Source organism: Phyllobates terribilis, unplaced genomic scaffold, assembly GCF_046119375.1.
Source record: "Phyllobates terribilis strain yellow unplaced genomic scaffold, ASM4611937v1 Scaffold_46__1_contigs__length_10046794, whole genome shotgun sequence".
In the NCBI taxonomy this organism is placed as follows: Eukaryota; Metazoa; Chordata; class Amphibia; order Anura; family Dendrobatidae; genus Phyllobates; species Phyllobates terribilis.
In genome coordinates, this window is record NW_027362806.1 from 3,084,883 (window position 1) to 3,103,468 (window position 18,586).

Genomic DNA, 18,586 nt, shown 5'->3' on the forward strand with positions numbered 1-18,586 from the left:
TAATCCTGTCCTGTGTGATACAGTCCGCTGAGCTATGTATCTAATCCTCTCCTGTGCGATATTGTCTGCTGAGCTGTGTATCTAATCCTCTCCTGTGTGATACTGTCTGCTGAGCAGTGTATCTAATCCTATCCTGTGTGATACTGTCTGCTGAGCCGTGTATCTAATCCCGCCCTGTGCGATACTGTCTGCTGAGCCGTGGATCTAATCCACTCCTGTGTGATACTGTCTGCTGAGCTGTGTATCTAATCCCGCCCTGTGCGATACTGTTTGCTGAGCCATGTATCTAATCCCGCCCTGTGCGATACTGTCTGCTGAGCCGTGTATCTAATCCACTCCTGTGTGATACTATCTGCTGAGCTTTGTATCTAATCCTGTGCTGTGTGATACTGTCAGCTGAGTTGTGTATCTAATCATATCCTGTGTGATACCATCTGCTGAGCTGTGTATCTAATCCTCTCCTGTGTGATACTGTCTGCTGAGCTATGTATCTAATCCTCTCCTGTGTGATACTGTCTGCTGAGCTATGTATCTAATCCTCTCCTGTGTGATACTGTTTGCTGAGCTGTGTATCTAATCCTTTCCTGTGTGATACTGTCTGCTGAGCTATGTATCTAATCCTCTCCTGTGTGATACTGTTTGCTGAGCTGTGTATCTAATCCTCTCCTGTGTGATACTGCCTGCTGAGCTGTGTATCTAAGCCTATCCTGTGTGATACTGTCTGCTGAGCCATGTATCTAATCCTATGCTGTGTGATACTGTCTGCTGAGCTGTGTATCTAATCCTATGCTGTGTGATACTGTCTGCTGAGCTGTATCTCTAATCCTACCCTGTGTGATACTGTCTGCTCAACCGTGTATCTAATCCTCTCCTGTGTGATACCGGCTGCTGAGCTGTGTATCTAATCCTCTCCTGTGCGATACTCTCTGCTGAGCTGTGTATCTAATCCTTTCCTGTGTGATACTGTCTGCTGAGCTGTGTATCTAATCCCCTCCTGTGTGATACTGTCTGCTGAGCTGTGTATCTAATCCTCTCCTGTGTGATACCGTCTGCTGAGCTGTGTATGTAATCCTCTGTGTGATACTGTCTGATGAGCTGTGTATCTAATCCTGTCCTGTGTGATACTGTCTGCTGAGCTGTGTATCTAATCCTCTCCTGTGTGATACTGTCTGATGAACTGTGTATCTAATCCTATCCTGTGTGATACTGTCTGCTGAGCCGTGTATCTAATCCCGCCCTGTGCGATACTGTCTGCTGAGCCGTGTATCTAATCCACCCGTGTGATACAGTCTGCTGAGCAGTGTATCTAATCCTCTCCTGTGTGATACTGTCTGATGAGCTGTGTATCTAATGCTGTCCTGTGTGATACTGTCAGCTGAGCTGTGTATCTAATCCTCTCCTGTGTGATACTGTCTGCTGAGCTGTGTATCTAATCCTCTCCTGTGTGATACTGTCAGCTGAGCTGTGTATCTGATCCTCTCCTGTGTGATACTGTCTGCTGAGCTGTGTATCTAATCCTCTCCTGTGTGATACTGTCTGCTGAGCCGTGTATCTAATCCTATCTTGTGTGATACCGTCTGCTGAGTCGTGTATCTAATCCCGCCCTGTGCGATACTGTCTGCTGAGCCGTGTATCTAATCCTACCCTGTGTGATACTGTCTGCTGAACCGTGTATCTAATCCTATCCTGTGTGATACCATCTGCTGAGCCGTGTAACTAATCCTCTCCTGTGTGATACTGTCTGCTGAGCTGTGTATCTAATCATATCCTGTGTGATACCATCTGCTGAGCAGTGTATCTAAACCTATCCTGTGTGATACCAGCTGCTGAGCTGTGTATCTAATCCTATCCTTTGTGATACTGTCTGCTGAGCTGTGTATCTAATCCTCTCCTGTGTGATACTATCTGCTGAGCAGTGTATCTAATCCTCTCCTGTGTGATACTGTCTGCTGAGCCGTGTATCTAATCCTCTACTGTGTGATACTATCTGCTGAGCAGTGTATCTAATCCTATCTTGTGTGATACCATCTGCTGAGCTGTGTATCTAATCCTCTCCTGTGTGATAATGTCTGCAGAGCCGTGTATCTAATCCTCTCCTGTGTGATACTGTCTGCTGAGCTGTGTATCTAATCCTGTCCTGTGTGATACAGTCCGCTGAGCTATGTATCTAATCCTCTCCTGTGCGATATTGTCTGCTGAGCTGTGTATCTAATCCTCTCCTGTGTGATACTGTCTGCTGAGCAGTGTATCTAATCCTATCCTGTGTGATACTGTCTGCTGAGCCGTGTATCTAATCCCACCCTGTGCGATACTGTCTGCTGAGCCGTGGATCTAATCCACTCCTGTGTGATACTGTCTGCTGAGCTGTGTATCTAATCCCGCCCTGTGCGATACTGTCTGCTGAGCCGTGTATCTAATCCACTCCTGTGTGATACTGTCTGATGAACTGTGTATCTAATCCTATCCTGTGTGATACTGTCTGCTGAGCCGTGTATCTAATCCCGCCCTGTGCGATACTGTCTTCTGAGCTGTGTATCTAATCCACTCCTGTGTGATACTATCTGCTGAGCTTTGTATCTAATCCTCTCCTGTGTGATACTGTCTGCTGAGCTATGTATCTAATCCTCTCCTGTGTGATACTGTTTGCTGAGCTGTGTATGTAATCCTCTCCTGTGTGATACTGCCTGCTGAGCTGTGTATCTAAGCCTATCCTGTGTGATACTGTCTGCTGAGCCATGTATCTAATCCTATGCTGTGTGATACTGTCTGCTGAGTTGTGTATCTAATCCTATGCTGTGTGATACTGTCTGCTGAGCCATGTATCTAATCCTATGCTGTGTGATACTGTCTGCTGAGCTGTGTATCTAATCCTATGCTGTGTGATAATGTCTGCTGAGCTGTATCTCTAATCCTACCCTGTGTGATACTGTCTGCTCAACCGTGTATCTAATCCTCTCCTGTGTGATACCGTCTGCTGAGCAGTGTATCTAATCCTCTCCTGTGCGATACTCTCTGCTGAGCTGTGTATCTAATCCTTTCCTGTGTGATACTGTCTGCTGAGCTGTGTATCTAATCCCCTCCTGTGTGATACTGTCTGCTGAGCTGTGTATCTAATCCTCTCCTGTGTGATACCGTCTGCTGAGCTATGTATCTAATCCTGTCCTGTGTGATACTGTCTGATGAGCTGTGTATCTAATCCTGTCCTGTGTGATACTGTCTGCTGAGCTGTGTATCTAATCCTCTCCTGTGTGATACTGTCTGATGAACTGTGTATCTAATCCTATCCTGTGTGATACTGTCTGCTGAGCCGTGTATCTAATCCCGCCCTGTGCGATACTGTCTGCTGAGCCGTGTATCTAATCCACCCGTGTGATACAGTCTGCTGAGCTGTGTATCTAATCCTATGCTGTGTGATACTGTCTGCTGAGCTGTGTATCTAATCCTCTCCTGTGTGATACTGTCAGCTGAGCTGTGTATCTAATCTTCTCCTGTGTGATACTGTCAGCTGAGCTGTGTATCTAATCCTCTCCTGTGTGATACTGTCTGATGAGCTGTGTATCTAATCCTCTCCTGTGTGACTCTGTCTGCTGAGCCGTGTATCTAATCCTCTCCTGTGTGATACTGTGTGCTGAGATGTGTATCTTATCCTCTCCTGTGTGATACTGTCTGCTGAGCCGTGTATCTAATCCTATCTTGTGTGATACCGTCTGCTGAGTCGTGTATCTAATCCCGCCCTGTGCGATACTGTCTGCTGAGCCGTGTATCTAATCCACTCCTGTGTGATACTGTCTGATGAACTGTGTATCTAATCCTCTCCTGTGTGATACTGTCTGCTGAGCTGTTTATCTAATCCTCTCCTCTGTGATGCTGTCAGCTGAGCTGTGTATCTAATCCTCTCCTGTGTGATACTGTCTGCTGAGCTGTGTATCTAATCCTCTCCTGTGTGATACTGTCAGCTGAGCTGTGTATCTAATCCTCTCCTGTGTGATACCGTCTGCTGAGCAGTGTATCGAATCCTCTCCTGTGTGATACCGGCTGCTGAGCTGTGTATCTAATCCTCTCCTGTGCGATACTCTCTGCTGAGCTGTGTATCTAATCCTTTCCTGTGTGATACTGTCTGCTGAGCTGTGTATCTAATCCCCTCCTGTGTGATACTGTCTGCTGAGCTGTGTATCTAATCCTCTCCTGTGTGATACCGTCTGCTGAGCCGTGTATCTAATCCTGTCCTGTGTGATACTGTCTGATGAGCTGTGTATCTAATCCTGTCCTGTGTGATACTGTCTGCTGAGCTGTGTATCTAATCCTCTCCTGTGTGATACCGTCTGCTGAGCTGTGTATCTAATCCTCTCCTGTGTGATACTGTCTGATGAACTGTGTATCTAATCCTATCCTGTGTGATACTGTCTGCTGAGCCGTGTATCTAATCCCGTCCTGTGCGATACTGTCTGCTGAGCTGTGTATCTAATCCACCCGTGTGATACAGTCTGCTGAGCTGTGTATCTAATCCTATGCTGTGTGATACTGTCTGCTGAGCCATGTATCTAATCCTATGCTGTGTGATACTGTCTGCTGAGCTGTGTATCTAATCCTATGCTGTGTGATAATGTCTGCTGAGCTGTATCTCTAATCCTACCCTGTGTGATACTGTCTGCTCAACCGTGTATCTAATCCTCTCCTGTGTGATACCGTCTGCTGAGCAGAGTATCTAATCCTCTCCTGTGTGATACCGGCTGCTGAGCTGTGTATCTAATCCTCTCCTGTGCGATACTCTCTGCTGAGCTGTGTATCTAATCCTATCCTGTGTGATACTGTCTGCTGAGCCATGTATCTAATCCCCTCCTGTGTGATACTGTCTGCTGAGCTGTGTATCTAATCCTCTCCTGTGTGATACCGTCTGCTGAGCTATGTATCTAATCCTGTCCTGTGTGATACTGTCTGATGAGCTGTGTATCTAATCCTGTCCTGTGTGATACTGTCTGCTGAGCTGTGTATCTAATCCTCTCCTGTGTGATACTGTCTGATGAACTGTGTATCTAATCCTATCCTGTGTGATACTGTCTGCTGAGCCGTGAATCTAATCGCGCCCTGTGCGATACTGTCTGCTGAGCCGTGTATCTAATCCACCCGTGTGATACAGTCTGCTGAGCTGTGTATCTAATCCTCTCCTGTGTGATACTGTCTGCTGAGCTGTGTATCTAATCCTCTCCTGTGTGATACTGTCAGCTGAGCTGTGTATCTAATCCTCTCCTGTGTGATACTGTCAGCTGAGCTGTGTATCTAATCCTCTCCTGTGTGATACTGTCTGATGAGCTGTGTATTTAATCCTCTCCTGTGTGAATCTGTCTGCTGAGCCGTGTATCTAATCCTCTCCTGTGTGATACTGTGTGCTGAGATGTGTATCTTATCCTCTCCTGTGTGATACTGTCTGCTGAGCCGTGTATCTAATCCTATCTTGTGTGATACCGTCTGCTGAGTCGTGTATCTAATCCACTCCTGTGTGATACTGTCTGATGAACTGTGTATCTAATCCTCTCCTGTGTGATACTGTCTGCTGAGCTGTGTATCTAATCCTCTCCTGTGTGATACTGCCTGCTGAGCTGTTTATCTAATCCTCTCCTTTGTGATACTGTCAGCTGAGCTGTGTATCTAATCCTCTGCTGTGTGATACTGTCTGCTGAGCTGTGTATCTAATCCTCTCCTGTGTGATAATGTCTGCTGAGCTGTGTATGTAATCCTCTCCTGTGTGATACCGGCTGCTGAGCTGTGTATCTAATCCTCTCCTGTGCGATACTCTCTGCTGAGCTGTGTATCTAATCCTTTCCTGTGTGATACTGTCTGCTGAGCTGTGTATCTAATCCCCTCCTGTGTGATACTGTCTGCTGAGCTGTGTATCTAATCCTCTGCTGTGTGATACCGTCTGCTGAGCTATGTATCTAATCCTGTCCTGTGTGATACTGTCTGCTGAGCTGTGTATCTAATCCTCTCCTGTGTGATACTGTCTGATGAACTGTGTATCTAATCCTATCCTGTGTGATACTGTCTGCTGAGCCGTGTATCTAATCCCGCCCTGTGCGATACTGTCTGCTGAGCCGTGTATCTAATCCACCCGTGTGATACAGTCTGCTGAGCTGTGTATCTAATCCTTTCCTGTGTGATACTGTCTGCTGAGCTGTGTATCTAATCCCCTCCTGTGTGATACTGTCAGCTGAGCTGTGTATCTAATCCTCTCCTGTGTGATACTGTCTGCTGAGCTGTGTATCTAATCCTCTCCTGTGTGATACTGTCAGCTGAGCTGTGTATCTAATCCTCTCCTGTGTGATACTGTCAGCTGAGCTGTGTATCTAATCCTCTCCTGTGTGATACTGTCTGATGAGCTGTGTATCTAATCCTCTCCTGTGTGACTCTGTCTGCTGAGCCGTGTATCTAATCCTCTCCTGTGTGATACTGTGTGCTGAGATGTGTATCTTATCCTCTCCTGTGTGATACTGTCTGCTGAGCCGTGTATCTAATCCTGTCTTGTGTGATACCGTCTGCTGAGTCGTGTATCTAATCCCGCCCTGTGCGATACTGTCTGCTGAGCTGTGTATCTAATCCTATCCTGTGTGATACTGTCTGATGAACTGTGTATCTAATCCTCTCCTGTGTGATACTGTCTGCTGAGCTGTGTATCTAATCCTATGCTGTGTGATACTGTCTGCTGAGCCATGTATCTAATCCTATGCTGTGTGATACTGTCTGCTGAGCTGTGTATCTAATCCTACCCTGTGTGATACTGTCTGCTCAACCGTGTATCTAATCCTCTCCTGTGTGATACTGTCTGCTGAGCTGTGTATCTAATCCTATGCTGTGTGATACTGTCTGCTGAGCCATGTATCTAATCCTATGCTGTGTGATACCGTCTGCTGAGCTGTGTATCTAATCCTACCCTGTGTGATACTGTCTGCTGAGCTGTATCTCTAATCCTACCCTGTGTGATACTGTCTGCTCAACCGTGTATCTAATCCTCTCCTGTGTGATACCGTCTGCTGAGCTGTGTATCTAATCCTCTCCTGTGCGATACTCTCAGCTGAGCTGTGTATCTAATCCTTTCCTGTGTGATACTGTCTGCTGAGCTGTGTATCTAATCCCCTCCTGTGTGATACTGTCTGCTGAGCTGTGTATCTAATCCTCTCCTGTGTGATACCGTCTGCTGAGCTATGTATCTAATCCTGTCCTGTGTGATACTGTCTGATGAGCTGTGTATCTAATCCTGTCCTGTGTGATACTGTCTGCTGAGCTGTGTATCTAATCCTCTCCTGTGTGATACTGTCTGATGAACTGTGTATCTAATCCTATCCTGTGTGATACTGTCTGCTGAGCCGTGTATCTAATCCCGCCCTGTGCGATACTGTCTGCTGAGCCGTGTATCTAATCCACCCGTGTGATACAGTCTGCTGAGCTGTGTATCTAATCCTATGCTGTGTGATACTGTCTGCTGAGCTGTGTATCTAATCCTCTCCTGTGTGATACTGTCTGCTGAGCTGTGTATCTAATCCTATGCTGTGTGATACTGTCAGCTGAGCTGTGTATCTAATCCTCTCCTGTGTGATACTGTCTGATGAACTGTGTTTCTAATCCTCTCCTGTGTGATACTGTCAGCTGAGCTGTGTATCTAATCCTCTCCTGTGTGATACTGTCTGATGAGCTGTGTATCTAATCCTCTCCTGTGTGACTCTGTCTGCTGAGCCGTGTATCTAATCCTCTCCTGTGTGATACTGTGTGCTGAGATGTGTATCTTATCCTCTCCTGTGTGATACTGTCTGCTGAGCCGTGTATCTAATCCTATCTTGTGTGATACCGTCTGCTGAGTCGTGTATCTAATCCCGCCCTGTGCGATACTGTCTGCTGAGCCGTGTATCTAATCCACTCCTGTGTGATACTGTCTGATGAACTGTGTATCTAATCCTCTCCTGTGTGATACTGTCTGCTGAGCTGTGTATCTAATCCTCTCCTGTGTGATACTGCCTGCTGAGCTGTTTATCTAATCCTCTCCTTTGTGATACTGTCAGCTGAGCTGTGTATCTAATCCTCTGCTGTGTGATACTGTCAGCTGAGCTGTGTATCTAATCCTCTGCTGTGTGATACTCTCTGCTGAGCTGTGTATCTAATCCTTTCCTGTGTGATACTGTCTGCTGAGCTGTGTATCTAATCCCCTCCTGTGTGATACTGTCTGCTGAGCTGTGTATCTAATCCTCTCCTGTGTGATACCGTCTGCTGAGCTATGTATCTAATCCTGTCCTGTGTGATACTGTCTGATGAGCTGTGTATCTGATCCTGTCCTGTGTGATACTGTCTGCTGAGCTGTGTATCTAATCCTCTCCTGTGTGATACTGTCTGATGAACTGTGTATCTAATCCTATCCTGTGTGATACTGTCTGCTGAGCCGTGTATCTAATCCCGTCCTGTGCGATACTGTCTGCTGAGCTGTGTATCTAATCCACCCGTGTGATACAGTCTGCTGAGCTGTGTATCTAATCCTATGCTGTGTGATACTGTCTGCTGAGCTGTGTATCTAATCCTCTCCTATGTGATACTGTCTGATGAGCTGTGTTTCTAATCCTCTCCTGTGTGATACTCTCTGCTGAGCTGTGTATCTAATCCTATGCTGTGTGATACTGTCTGCTGAGCCATGTATCTAATCCTATGCTGTGTGATACTGTCTGCTGAGCCATGTATCTAATCCTATGCTGTGTGATAATGTCTGCTGAGCTGTATCTCTAATCCTACCCTGTGTGATACTGTCTGCTCAACCGTGTATCTAATCCTCTCCTGTGTGATACCGTCTGCTGAGCAGTGTATCTAATCCTCTCCTGTGTGATACCGGCTGCTGAGCTGTGTATCTAATCCTCTCCTGTGCGATACTCTCTGCTGAGCTGTGTATCTAATCCTTTCCTGTGTGATACTGTCTGCTGAGCTGTGTATCTAATCCCCTCCTGTGTGATACTGTCTGCTGAGCTGTGTATCTAATCCTCTCCTGTGTGATACCGTCTGCTGAGCTATGTATCTAATCCTGTCCTGTGTGATACTGTCTGATGAGCTGTGTATCTAATCCTGTCCTGTGTGATACTGTCTGCTGAGCTGTGTATCTAATCCTCTCCTGTGTGATACTGTCTGATGAACTGTGTATCTAATCCTATCCTGTGTGATACTGTCTGCTGAGCCGTGAATCTAATCCCGCCCTGTGCGACACTGTCTGCTGAGCCGTGTATCTAATCCACCCGTGTGATACAGTCTGCTGAGCTGTGTATCTAATCCTCTCCTGTGTGATACTGTCTGCTGAGCTGTGTATCTAATCCTCTCCTGTGTGATACTGTCTGATGAACTGTGTTTCTAATCCTCTCCTGTGTGACGCTGTCAGCTGAGCTGTGTATCTAATCCTCTCCTGTGTGATACTGTCTGCTGAGCTGTGTATCTAATCCTCTCCTGTGTGATACTGTCAGCTGAGCTGTGTATCTAATCCTCTCCTGTGTGATACTGTCAGCTGAGCTGTGTATCTAATCCTCTCCTGTGTGATACTGTCTGATGAGCTGTGTATCTAATCCTCTCCTGTGTGACTCTGTCTGCTGAGCTGTGTATCTAATCCTCTCCTGTGTGATACTGTCTGCTGAGCTGTGTATCTAATCCTCTCCTGTGTGATACTGTCAGCTGAGCTGTGTATCTAATCATCTCCTGTGTGATACTGTCAGCTGAGCTGTGTATCTAATCCTCTCCTGTGTGATACTGTCTGATGAGCTGTGTATCTAATCCTATCCTGTGTGATACTGTCTGCTGAGCTGTGTATCTAATCCTCTCCTGTGTGATACTGTGTGCTGAGATGTGTATCTTATCCTCTCCTGTGTGATACTGTCTGCTGAGCCGTGTATCTAATCCTATCTTGTGTGATACCGTCTGCTGAGTCGTGTATCTAATCCCGCCCTGTGCGATACTGTCTGCTGAGCCGTGTATCTAATCCACTCCTGTGTGATACTGTCTGATGAACTGTGTATCTAATCCTCTCCTGTGTGATACTGTCTGCTGAGCTGTGTATCTAATCCTCTCCTGTGTGATACTGTCAGCTGAGCTGTGTATCTAATCCTCTGCTGTGTGATACTGTCTGCTGAGCTGTGTATCTAATCCTCTCCTGTGTGATACTGTCAGCTGAGCTGTGTATCTAATCCTCTCCTGTGTGATACCGTCTGCTGAGCAGTGTATCTAATCCTCTCCTGTGTGATACCGGCTGCTGAGCTGTGTATCTAATCCTCTCCTGTGCGATACTCGCTGCTGAGCTGTGTATCTAATCCTTTCCTGTGTGATACTGTCTGCTGAGCTGTGTATCTAATCCCCTCCTGTGTGATACTGTCTGCTGAGCTGTGTATCTAATCCTCTGCTGTGTGATACCGTCTGCTGAGCTGTGTATCTAATCCTATCCTGTGTGATACTGTGTGCTGAGCTGTGTATCTAATCCTGTCCTGTGTGATACTGTCTGCTGAGCTGTGTATCTAATCCTCTCCTGTGTGATACTGTCTGATGAACTGTGTATCTAATCCTATCCTGTGTGATACTGTCTGCTGAGCCGTGTATCTAATCCCGCCCTGTGCGATACTGTCTGCTGAGCCGTGTATCTAATCCACCCGTGTGATACAGTCTGCTGAGCTGTGTATCTAATCCTATGCTGTGTGATACTGTCTGCTGAGCTGTGTATCTAATCCTCTCCTGTGTGATACTGTCTGATGAACTGTGTTTCTAATCCTCTCCTGTGTGATACTGTCTGCTGAGCTGTGTATCTAATCCTCTCCTGTGTGATACTGTCAGCTGAGCTGTGTATCTAATCCTCTCCTGTGTGATACTGTCTGCTGAGCTGTGTATCTAATCCTCTCCTGTGTGATACTGTCAGCTGAGCTGTGTATCTAATCCTCTCCTGTGTGATACTGTCAGCTGAGCTGTGTATCTAATCCTCTCCTGTGTGATACTGTCTGATGAGCTGTGTATCTAATCCTCTCCTGTGTGACTCTGTCTGCTGAGCCGTGTATCTAATCCTCTCCTGTGTGATACTGTGTGCTGAGATGTGTATCTTGTCCTCTCCTGTGTGATACTGTCTGCTGAGCCGTGTATCTAATCCTATCTTGTGTGATACCGTCTGCTGAGTCGTGTATCTAATCCCGCCCTGTGCGATACTGTCTGCTGAGCCGTGTATCTAATCCACTCCTGTGTGATACTGTCTGATGAACTGTGTATCTAATCCTCTCCTGTGTGATACTGTCTGCTGAGCTGTGTATCTAATCCTCTCCTGTGTGATACTGCCTGCTGAGCTGTTTATCTAATCCTCTCCTTTGTGATACTGTCAGCTGAGCTGTGTATCTAATCCTCTGCTGTGTGATACTGTCTGCTGAGCTGTGTATCTAATCCTCTCCTGTGTGATACTGTCTGCTGAGCTGTGTATCTAATCCTCTCCTGTGTGATACCGTCTGCTGAGCAGTGTATCTAATCCTCTCCTGTGTGATACCGGCTGCTGAGCTGTGTATCTAATCCTCTCCTGTGCGATACTCTCTGCTGAGCTGTGTATCTAATCCTTTCCTGTGTGATACTGTCTGATGAGCTGTGTATCTAATCCTCTCCTGTGTGATACCGTCTGCTGAGCTATGTATCTAATCCTGTCCTGTGTGATACTGTCTGATGAGCTGTGTATCTAATCCTGTCCTGTGTGATACTGTCTGCTGAGCTGTGTATCTAATCCTCTCCTGTGTGATACTGTCTGATGAACTGTGTATCTAATCCTATCCTGTGTGATACTGTCTTCTGAGCCGTGTATCTAATCCCGCCCTGTGCGATACTGTCTGCTGAGCCGTGTATCTAATCCACCCGTGTGATACAGTCTGCTGAGCTGTGTATCTAATCCTATGCTGTGTGATACTGTCTGCTGAGCTGTGTATCTAATCCTCTCCTGTGTGATACTGTCTGCTGAGCTGTGTATCTAATCCTATGCTGTGTGATACTGTCAGCTGAGCTGTGTATCTAATCCTCTCCTGTGTGATACTGTCTGATGAACTGTGTTTCTAATCCTCTCCTGTGTGATACTGTCAGCTGAGCTGTGTATCTAATCCTCTCCTGTGTGATACTGTCTGATGAGCTGTGTATCTAATCCTCTCCTGTGTGACTCTGTCTGCTGAGCCGTGTATCTAATCCTCTCCTGTGTGATACTGTGTGCTGAGATGTGTATCTTATCCTCTCCTGTGTGATACTGTCTGCTGAGCCGTGTATCTAATCCTATCTTGTGTGATACCGTCTGCTGAGTCGTGTATCTAATCCCGCCCTGTGCGATACTGTCTGCTGAGCCGTGTATCTAATCCACTCCTGTGTGATACTGTCTGATGAACTGTGTATCTAATCCTCTCCTGTGTGATACTGTCTGCTGAGCTGTGTATCTAATCCTCTCCTGTGTGATACTGTCAGCTGAGCTGTGTATCTAATCCTCTGCTGTGTGATACTGTCAGCTGAGCTGTGTATCTAATCCTCTGCTGTGTGATACTCTCTGCTGAGCTGTGTATCTAATCCTTTCCTGTGTGATACTGTCTGCTGAGCTGTGTATCTAATCCCCTCCTGTGTGATACTGTCTGCTGAGCTGTGTATCTAATCCTCTCCTGTGTGATACCGTCTGCTGAGCTATGTATCTAATCCTGTCCTGTGTGATACTGTCTGATGAGCTGTGTATCTAATCCTGTCCTGTGTGATACTGTCTGCTGAGCTGTGTATCTAATCCTCTCCTGTGTGATACTGTCTGATGAACTGTGTATCTAATCCTATCCTGTGTGATACTGTCTGCTGAGCCGTGTATCTAATCCCGTCCTGTGCGATACTGTCTGCTGAGCTGTGTATCTAATCCACCCGTGTGATAGAGTCTGCTGAGCTGTGTATCTAATCCTATGCTGTGTGATACTGTCTGCTGAGCTGTGTTTCTAATCCTCTCCTGTGTGATACTCTCTGCTGAGCTGTGTATCTAATCCTATGCTGTGTGATACTGTCAGCTGAGCTGTGTATCTAATCCTCTCCTGTGTGATACTGTCTGCTGAGCTGTGTATCTAATCCTCTCCTGTGTGATACTGTCAGCTGAGCTGTGTATCTAATCCTCTCCTGTGTGATACTGTCAGCTGAGCTGTGTATCTAATCCTCTCCTGTGTGATACTGTCTGCTGAGCTGTGTATCTTATCCTCTCCTGTGTGATACTGTCTGCTGAGCCGTGTATCTAATCCTATCTTGTGTGATACCGTCTGCTGAGTCGTGTATCTAATCCCGCCCTGTGCGATACTGTCTGCTGAGCCGTGTATCTAATCCACTCCTGTGTGATACTGTCTGCTGAGCCGTGTATCTAATCCTATCCAGGTTGATACTGTCTGCTGAGCTGTGTATCTAATCTTATACTGTGTGATACTGTCTGCTGAGCTGTGTATCTAATCCTCTGCTGTGTGATACTGTCAGCTGAGCTGTGTATCTAATCCTCTGCTGTGTGATACTCTCTGCTGAGCTGTGTATCTAATCCTTTCCTGTGTGATACTGTCTGCTGAGCTGTGTATCTAATCCCCTCCTGTGTGATACTGTCTGCTGAGCTGTGTATCTAATCCTCTCCTGTGTGATACCGTCTGCTGAGCTATGTATCTAATCCTGTCCTGTGTGATACTGTCTGATGAGCTGTGTATCTAATCCTGTCCTGTGTGATACTGTCTGCTGAGCTGTGTATCTAATCCTCTCCTGTGTGATACTGTCTGATGAACTGTGTATCTAATCCTATCCTGTGTGATACTGTCTGCTGAGCCGTGTATCTAATCCCGTCCTGTGCGATACTGTCTGCTGAGCTGTGTATCTAATCCACCCGTGTGATAGAGTCTGCTGAGCTGTGTATCTAATCCTATGCTGTGTGATACTGTCTGCTGAGCTGTGTTTCTAATCCTCTCCTGTGTGATACTCTCTGCTGAGCTGTGTATCTAATCCTATGCTGTGTGATACTGTCAGCTGAGCTGTGTATCTAATCCTCTCCTGTGTGATACTGTCTGCTGAGCTGTGTATCTAATCCTCTCCTGTGTGATACTGTCAGCTGAGCTGTGTATCTAATCCTCTCCTGTGTGATACTGTCAGCTGAGCTGTGTATCTAATCCTCTCCTGTGTGATACTGTCTGATGAGCTGTGTATCTAATCCTCTCCTGTGTGACTCTGTCTGCTGAGCCGTGTATCTAATCCTCTCCTGTGTGATACTGTCTGCTGAGCTGTGTATCTAAACCTCTCCTGTGTGATACTGTCTGCTGAGCCGTGTATCTAATCCTATCCAGTGTGATACTGTCTGCTGAGCTGTGTATCTAATCTTATACTGTGTGATACTGTCTGCTGAGCTGTGTATCTAATCCTCTCCTGTGTGATACTGTCTGCTGAGCTGTGTATCTAATCCTATCCTGTGTGATACTGTCTGCTGAGCTGTGTATCTAATCCTATGCTGTGTGATACTGTCTGCTGAGATGTGTATCTTATCCTCTCCTGTGTGATACTGTCTGCTGAGCCGTGTATCTAATCCTATCTTGTGTGATACCGTCTGCTGAGCTGTGTATCTAATCCCGCCCTGTGCGATACTGTCTGCTGAGCCGTGTATCTAATCCACTCCTGTGTGATACTGTCTGATGAACTGTGTATCTAATCCTCTCCTGTGTGATACTGTCTGCTGAGCTGTGTATCTAATCCTCTCCTGTGTGATACTGCCTGCTGAGCTGTTTATCTAATCCTCTCCTTTGTGATACTGTCAGCTGAGATGTGTATCTAATCCTGTCCTGTGTGATACTGTCTGCTGAGCTGTGTATCTAATCCTCTGCTGTGTGATACTGTCTGCTGAGCTGTGTATCTAATCCTCTCCTGTGTGATACTGTCAGCTGAGCTGTGTATCTAATCCTCTCCTGTGTGATACTGTCAGCTGAGCTGTGTATCTAATCCTCTCCTGTGTGATACTGTCTGCTGAGCTGTGTATCTAATCCTCTCCTGTGTGATACTGTCTGATGAGCTGTGTATCTTATCCTCTCCTGTGTGATACCGTCTGCTGAGTCGTGTATCTAATCCCATCCTGTGTGATACTGTCTGCTGATCCGTGTATCTAATCCACTCCTGTGTGATAATGTCTGCTGAGCTGTGTATCTAATCCACTCCTGTGTGATACTGTCTGATGAACTGTGTATCTAATCCTCTCCTGTGTGATACTGTCTGATGAACTGTGTATCTAATCCTCTCCTGTGTGATACTGCCTGCTGAGCTGTTTATCTAATCCTCTCCTTTGTGATACTGTCTGATGAACTGTGTATCTAATCCTCTCCTGTGTGATACTGCCTGCTGAGCTGTTTATCTAATCCTCTCCTGTGTGATACTGTCTGCTGAGCTGTGTATCTAATCCACTCCTGTGTGATACTGTCTGATGAACTGTGTATCTAATCCTCTCCTGTGTGATACTGTCTGATGAACTGTGTATCTAATCCTCTCCTGTGTGATACTGTCTGATGAACTGTGTATCTAATCCTCTCCTGTGTGATACTGTCTGCTGAGCTGTGTATCTAATCTTGTCCTGTGTGATACTGTCTGCTGAGCTGTGTATCTAATCCTCTCCTGTGTGATACTGCCTGCTGAGCTGTTTATCTAATCCTCTCCTTTGTGATACTGTCTGCTGAGCTGTGTATCTAATCTTATCCTGTGATACTGTCTGCTGAGCTGTGTATCTAATCCCCTCCTGTGTGATTCTGTCTGCTGAGCCGTGTATCTAATCCTATGCTGTGTGATACTGTCTGCTGAGCTGTATATCTAATCCTATGCTGTGTATCTAATCATCTCCTGTGTGATAATGTCTGCTGAGCCGTGTATCTAATCCTATCCTGTGTGATAATGTCTGCTGAGCCGTGTATCTAATCCTATCCTGTGTGATACTGTCTGCTGAGCTGTGTATCTAATCCTCTCCTGTGTGATAATGCCTGCTGAGCCGTGTATCTAATCCTATCCTGTGTGATACTGTCTGCTGAGCTGTGTATCTAATCCTCTCCTGTGTGATACTGTGTGCTGAGCTGTGTATCTAATCCTATCCTATGTGATACTGTCTGCTGAGCAGTGTATCTAATACTCTCCTGTGTGATACCGTCTGCTGAGCTGTGTATCTAATCCTCTCCTGTGTGATACTGTCTGATGAACTGTGTATCTAATCCTCTCCTGTGTGATACTGTCTGCTGAGCTGTGTATCTAATTCTCTCCTGTGTGATACTGTCTGATGAACTGTGTATCTAATCCTGTCCTATGTGATAATGTCAGCTGAGCTGTGTATCTAATCCTCTCCTGTGTGATAATGTCTGCTGAGCCGTGTATCTAATCCTCTCCTGTGTGATACTGTCTGATGAACTGTGTATCTAATCCTCTCCTGTGTGATACTGTCTGCTGAGCTGTGTATCTAATTCTCTCCTGTGTGATACTGTCTGATGAACTGTGTATCTAATCCTGTCCTATGTGATAATGTCAGCTGAGCTGTGTATCTAATCCTCTCCTGTGTGATACTTTCTGCTGAGCTGTGCATCTAATCCTGTCCTGTGTGATACCGTCTGCTGAGCTATGTATCTAATCCTTTCCTGTGTGATACTGTCTGCTGAGCTGTATCTCTAATCCTACCCTGTGTGATACTGTCTGTGGAGCCGTGTATCTAATCCTCTCCTGTGCGATACCGTCTGCTGAGCTATGTATCTAATCCTCTCCTTTGTGATACTGTCTGCTGAGCAGTGTATTTAATCTTATACTGTGTGATACTGTCTCCTGAGCTGTGTATCTAATCCCCTCCTGTGTGATACTGTCTGCTGAGCTGTGTATCTAATCCTCTCCTGTGTGATACTGTCTGCTGAGCCGTGTATCTAATCTTATACTGTGTGGTACTGTCTGCTGAGCTGTGTATCTAATCCCCTACTGTGTGATACTGTCTGCTGAGCTGTATATCTAATCCTGTCCTGTGTGATACTGTCTGCTGAGCCGTGTATCTAATCCTCTCCTGTGTGATACTGTCTGCTGAGCCGTGTATCTAATCCTATCCTGTGTGATACTGTCTGCTGAGCTGTGTATCTAAACCTATGCTGTGTGATACTGTCTGCTGAGTCGTGTATCTAATCCCGCCCTGTGCGATACTGTCTGCTGAGCCGTGTATCTAATCCACTCCTGTGTGGTACTGTCAGCTGAGCTGTGTATCTAATCCTATCCTGTGTGATACTATCCGCAGAGCAGTGTATCTAATCTTATCCTGTGTGATACTGTCTGCTGAGCTGTGTATCTAATCCCCTCCTGTGTGATACTGTCTGCTGAGCTGTGTATCTAATCCCCTCCTGTGTGATACTGTCTGCTGAATCTTGTATCTAATCCTATGCTGTGTGATACTGTCTGCTGAACTGTGTATCTAATCCTATGCTGTGTATCTAATCCTCTCCTGTGTGATACTGTCTGCTGAGCTGTGTATCTAATCCTCTCCTGTGTGATACTGTCTGCTGAGCTGTGTGTCTAATCCTATCCTGTGTGATACTGTCTGCTGAGCCGTGTATCTAATCCTCTCCTGTGTGATAATGTCTACTGAGCCGTGTATCTAATCCTCTCCTGTGTGATACTGTCTGCTGAGCCGTGTATCTAATCCTATCCTGTGTGATACTGTCTACTGAGCTGTGTATCTAATCCTATCCTGTGTGATACTGTCTGCTGAGTCGTGTAGCTAATCCCGCCCTGTGCGATACTGTCTCCTGAGCCGTGTATCTAATCCACTCCTGTGTGATACTGTCAGCTGAGCTGTGTATCTAATCCTCTCCTGTGTGATACTGTCTGATGAGCTGTGTATCTAATCCTCTCCTGTGTGATACTGCCTACTGAGCTGTGCATCTAATCCTATCCTGTGTGATACTGTCTACTGAGCTGTGTATCTAATCCTATCCTGTGTGATACTGTCTGCTGAGTCGTGTATCTAATCCCGCCCTGTGCGATACTGTCTGCTGAGCCGTGTATCTAATCCACTCCTGTGTGATACTGTCAGCTGAGCTGTGTATCTAATCCTCTCCTGTGTGATACTGTCTGCTGAGCCGTGTATCTAATCCTCTCCTGTGTGATACTGCCTACTGAGCTGTGCATCTAATCCTATCCTGTGTGATACCATCTGCTGAGCACTGTATCTAATCCTATCCTGTGTGATACCATCTGCTGAGCTGTGTATCTAATCCTATCCTGTGTGATACTGTCTGCTGAGCTGTGTATCTAATCCACTCCTGTGTGATACTGTCTGCTGAGCTGTGTATCTAATCCTATCCTGTGTGATACTGTCTGCTGAGCTGTGTATCTAATCCACTCCTGTGTGATACTGTCTGCTGAGCTGTGTATCTAATCCTATCCTGTGTGATACTATCTGCTGAGCTGTGTATCTAATCCTCTCCTGTGTGATACTGTCTGCTGAGCTGTGTATCTAATCCTCTCCTGTGTGATACTGTCAGCTGAGCTGTGTATCTAATCCTCTCCTGTGTGATACTGTCAGCTGAGCTGTGTATCTAAT